A 5575-nucleotide genomic window follows, 5' to 3' on the forward strand; every position below is an offset into this window, starting at 1 on the left:
ACGCAGAGCACAAATAAAACGAGACACAAACAAAGGTAATAAAAGAGACAAGTATCTGTTTCAAAAGCACTGGAAGAGCAGCAGGAGTGTAACTACTTCATGTTCCAGCTAATATAGCTGTCTGGAGTGATCCTCAGGAAGCTATACCAGGGAGCAGTTTATGGGTTTCCCTTGGAGAGCTCTTGTAAATATTTGCCTGCAGTGGCTGAGGGCTGTTGGGAATGCTGGGGAGGTGTTCATCATCCTGGGCTGCCAGCCCAGCAACATCCCACTGCTTAGGGTGTCCAGCACTGCAGGTATAGACACCTCAGGATGTGCCCAGTGCTGGGCTGCTCCGAGTGTTTTTTCCATGGATGAGAGCTGCTCGTGCATAAGCACCGGAGTGTAACAGGTTGTTTCCGATGTGCAGCTTCCCTGTGTGTGGATTTGTGCTGAGCATGGAGCATCCCCACCCCTGCTGCCTCTCCTGGCTCTCCAGCTGGCAATCCACCTCTTCCCACAGCCCCTCGCTGCCTGGGGAGGAGTGGATGTCCACAGAATGGCATGGTGCTTTCCTCCATCCGATAAAAGCCAAGGTGAGAGCTGGGCTCAGCTCCCAGACCCCTCAGTGAGCACCCAGACCCCTCAGTGAGCACCCAGACCCCTCAGTGAGCATTCAGACCCCTCAGTGAGCACCCAGACCCCTCAGTGAGCATTCAGACCCCTCAGTGTGGCTCCTAGACCTCTCAGTGTAGTTCTCAGCCCCCTCAGTGCAGTGCCCAGACCCCTCAATGAGCACCCAAATCCCTCAGTGTAGCTCCTAGAGCTCTCAGTGAGCACCCAAATCCCTCAGTGTAGCTCCTAGAGCTCTCAGTGAGCACCCAGACCCCTCAATGTGGCATCCAGACCCCTCGTTGCTGCCTGCAGACCCCTCAGTGAAGCACCCAGATCTCTCAGTGTTGCCTCCAGACCCCTCAGTGCAGCACCCAGACCCCTCATTGTTTCCCCAGACCCCTCATTGTACCACTCAGACCCTCAGTGTGGCTCTCAGACCCCTCCATGCACTTGCTTTTCAGTCTCACAGCCCTTTGCAGCCAAGCAACTCCCACCATGGCCCCGTGGAACTGCCCTGCCTGGGGTAAAGGGGTCCTTGCCTGCTCTTGGGTTGCACAGAGGGGATTATCATGGTGCAAAGATCCTCCTTTATGCATCCAGGATGGGTGGTTGCTTGCCCATAGGGTATGCTGACCCAAGTGCCTTTGTGTTTCAGCTGGCTGAGGCATCAAACAGATGTGCTGACAGTCCCCTGAGCTCACTGGTTGCAGTAAGTGCCATTGGCTGAGGCCCATGGGCTGTTCCTCCTCTGGGCCTGCCCCTGGTGGGATCCCTGGTCCCTTGGTGGGCTGCAGAAGTTGCTGGGGGGAGCAGGCACCGAGCTGAGCATCACAGCAGAGCATTGAGGCTGCCAGCTTCACCCTGACTCTGCTGTGTCCCAGCCTGTCCCACCATCACAGCAGCCTGAAGCAGTGATAGGTCACCAAACCCACAACTGGGAGCTGTGGCTTCAGTAAAGAGGGGAGAGGCATGATCCTGCTGGCCCTGGGGGTCCACAGCTCACTGTGGAGTTGGGAAGCACAGGAGGCTGAGCCATCACCGAGCTGCCCCCGTGCTCTGCCCTCCTGTATGGCAGAGGCATCACCCTGAGCAGGATGGCTGCCTTGGGAAGGGCAGGTCCAGAAATCAGGACCCTGCCTGCAGCAGTTGGGCACCGTGGCTCCCAGCGCCGAGCTCCCGCCGGGGCTCTGAATCCCATTCAGCCTCCTCCTCTTACCGGTTCTTATTAATTCATGCTCCCCACCCGAGGCCTCCCAGATGTCCTCAGGTCTTGTGCCAGCTCCCTAATCAAGTTGGCCTGTTCTCCATCCCTGCTGGGCAGGAGGTATCAGGTACAAGGTGGACACAGTGCCATGCCAGGCATGAGGTACAGAGTGACGTGGCCTCCTGCCTCAGCCAAAGCAGGACTCAGATTTCATCCTCTTTCTGCTCCCAAGTCTGCTGCTTTTTGGGCACAGGCATTGCAAGTTCTGCAACAGGCCAGGTAATTTTGTCAAGTTATGTGAGTACAGGGTGAAAATACTCCCTTAAAACTTTTTTTTAATTTCTTTTTTTTTCCCTGGGCTATATGATATTTCCTGTGGATACTCTTGTTCTTAAAAAAAACAAAAACAGAATTATTAAAAATAAAATCAGCATCCTGTCTCTACATTTTTAGTGTCTCTGGCTCAATATTTCAAGATACCTTTTCAACAAAACCCCCAGCACTGGAGACACTGTTCAGCTCTCCAACACATCTCCAGCACCCATCTCTGCCTGCTCAGCCCCTGTGCTGATGCTCCATGGGGATGCAACTCCCATTCCCAGTGCCCTCATGGCTCCACCACTGCCCTGCACTCCCTCAGCACACGCTGCACCTAAGGAGGCCCTGTTGACCCCATAAGAGGAAGATCACAATTCCTTTTATAATTATTTAGGAGCATTCAGCTGAGACCTCTCTGTGTCAGAATCTGTGCATCCACACTCTGCCCCAAAAAGCTCAGTAGAGCTGGAACCCACCCAGGAGCCAGCGAGCACCAGGACAAGGCCAGCAGCCACAGTGCTGCTGCCACCACTGCTGGGGACATCCCAGGGCACCCCAGCCCTGCTCCAGGGCACTTCCCAGCAGCTGACCCCCCCTGCACACCTCTCCAGCTCTCCAGGACAATCCGTGTCCCTACAATCTGAAGGCAAAAAGTCCTTGAACTTTCTGTGTGATTTCGAGCTGGGGAAAGCCCAGGAGATTACTGAGCTCAATAGAGGATTTGGGTGGAACAGGACCCACCATTGCCTCCTCCCTCTCCTCAGGCTCTCAGATCCTGGGCCACTGCTGGCCTGTCCCCATTAGCCATTGTTCCTATTCATTTTGGATGAAGGGGCTTTTGTTGTAGGAGCCCATGCGGGGTCACTTCGCCCCTCGGTGATCAATCTGTTCCTCTCCCCTCTGTCCCATACTCCATCTCCCCCCTACAATGGGATGTTTTCTTCGGCAGCAGCTTCCTGACAGGCAGCGGTTCCCTTTGCCTTCAGACCTCATAATCACTTGTTAAGCTGTGCTAGCCTCGGGCTCCCCCGGTCCCTTTTCCACCATACTCCCAGTTTAACCCCTGATCCCATCTGTGCTACGGGTCACTGGGAAAGGGGAAAAAATACAGCCCGTCCCAGCGGGGCCGGCGCAGGCTGTGCGTGCACGAGGCATCCGAGCTGGAAGCTTTCCCCTCTCCTGATTGTATGAAAGCACCCAGAAATAGATGGTGGAAGCAAAACCTTCAGCTCCTGTTTGCCAAAGCCACAGAGGATTTGGGTTGCCCAGTTTAAGCCTTGGAAGACTCGCTCGCCAAAGGGCTCTCTCCCGGTGAGCTGGTTTGCTTATTCAGTGCCCCCATGAAGGGCATCCCAAACCAGCTCATTTGGAGTGGGAAAACTTGCTGGTGGTAGTGGTGGAGGGGGATTTTGGCTCCAGCCCTATCACTCTCAGAAGCATCCCCCAAAATGACTCTTGCAGCAGAACATTCATGGGGGGAGGCAGGAGGGGAGCAACAATAAAATAGGAAATAGGTAAAAGGGGAAAGGAACAACCAAGTGAGATGAGGAGCGAGTGCAAACAGGAGCACAGAGGAGAGCCTGCCAGGACCATCCCGGGGCTGAGCCCATGCCAGCAGCAGGATTGGTGCCAGGGAGCCCCGAGTCACGGGCACGACGCACAGCCCTGCACGCCGGGGTGGCCCCGCTCCCCTGTGCCCTGCCAGCCCTCCAGGGAGGGTCACCACACACCCATGTGCCCACCACGGCCTGCAGAGCTGCCCCAGGGATCCCAGCACCCCGAGGCACCCCACTGCTGCCAGGCTTTGGGTCTGTGATGGGTGCAGGGAAAGGCTCTGAGATGGGCAGATCGATCAACGTGGCACAAATTTAAGGGGGAAAAAAAAAAAGAGGCTGCGCTAAAAATGTTGTCAGTTGAGCAAGAGGCTGAGTAAAATGAAAAGCACCTTTTGCTCCAAGCTCTAAGACATAAAAACTCCTCTAAGTTATCCCTGAGAAGGGTTATTTTTGCAGCAGGGCTAAAAAAGATAAGAAGTGTAAGTTCTCAGCGCTGGATGCCATGACGTCAGCCACATAATTTTTCTGGCTTTATAGTACAATGTTCATCAAATGGTCTTTGTAGCGAAAGAAACTCTTCCAAAAATAAGGCCCAAACCTGTCTGCTGAGAAAGAATCTCAGATTTGCAGCTGTACTAACAGAGCCTACAGCAATGTGGGGTACAGAGGGGTGGAACTATGCACTATTTCCCTGTATTGCCCTTTCTAAGGTGTAAGACACCTTCCTTCTCTGAGAGCTGTTGTTGGCTGTGGAGCCTCTGGTCCCTTTTCAGCCCCAGCAGGCAGAAACGATGAGTCAGGGTCTGAAAAAAAATCACAAGTTTGCCTTAAATATCGTGGGGCTGTTTTAAATAAGGATATATTTAGCTTATTGCTTTCTAGACACCGAAACTTTTTAAATAGGCTCTGGTCACATTTTCCCTAGGCAACTAGTGACTTTTTAAAGGAAAGCTGAGATTCTCACCAATGTTTCCAGGAAAAATGCTGCAAGCAGCAGACCTGTGATACAAGCCCAGCAGATACACACTCTACGCTCTTTCACACCAATTTCACTTCTCTTTTCTGGTTTTCTCCATTTGGAAGGACCATTTATTCAGACAGAAAATGTAGCATTGTTCTAAGTGTCTAGGGAAAAAAAAGTATCATAATAACCAGCATAAAGAAGTCAAACCACTTTGCATTGATCTTGCTCCTTCTGCAGGGCCCACTCCAAAGCCCATTGATGTCAGCAAACTCTTTTCATTGACTTCAATGAGCTGGATCAGAGCACAGATTTATAAAGGCACTTAGGTTCCTAATGATGTAAGTAGTTGCCTAGAGGTGTTGGGGGCCTAACCTGCTTATAGCCTTTTGTAAAACACACCAGGCATCTACTTACATGTTGGAGCATTGAAATACCTGAAATGCTACAGTGTCTTGAAGTCACCAAACACACGGAGCTGGAATCACACTCACTAATTTTAGATAAAGTGATCTGGCTGCGTTGCAGCTGGGGTGGGTACGGGTTTGGAAATTCATATATTCGAGATAAGTTTCTTTTCTTAGAGAGGAAAAATGCCATAAAGTTGGGAGAAGATCTAATAGAATAATTCATTGCAAATAACATTTGTTATTAATTTTGGCCTGTTTACTATTTGGAAACACATTTTTATTAGGCAGCCAGCTCTGCAGATGGCTGATTATAATTCATTGCAATTTTTCCTCTCCTTTTCATTGAATAATTTGTGGATACACCAGCTTTATTTCCAAGCAGTTGAAGTTTAATTCCTCAGCTAGGTCCACACCAAACAGCAGGGAAAAAAAAAAAAATCTAAGTCAAGTGTTTCATGTGCAAGTTTGTTTAAAAATTCTATAATCTATGACAAACATTTCAAATTAAAAGGGCATTCCCACAGGCAATGAA

Source organism: Manacus vitellinus, unplaced genomic scaffold, assembly GCF_001715985.3.
Source record: "Manacus vitellinus isolate BGI_N305 unplaced genomic scaffold, ASM171598v3 scaffold_24_pilon, whole genome shotgun sequence".
NCBI classification, from domain to species: Eukaryota; Metazoa; Chordata; class Aves; order Passeriformes; family Pipridae; genus Manacus; species Manacus vitellinus.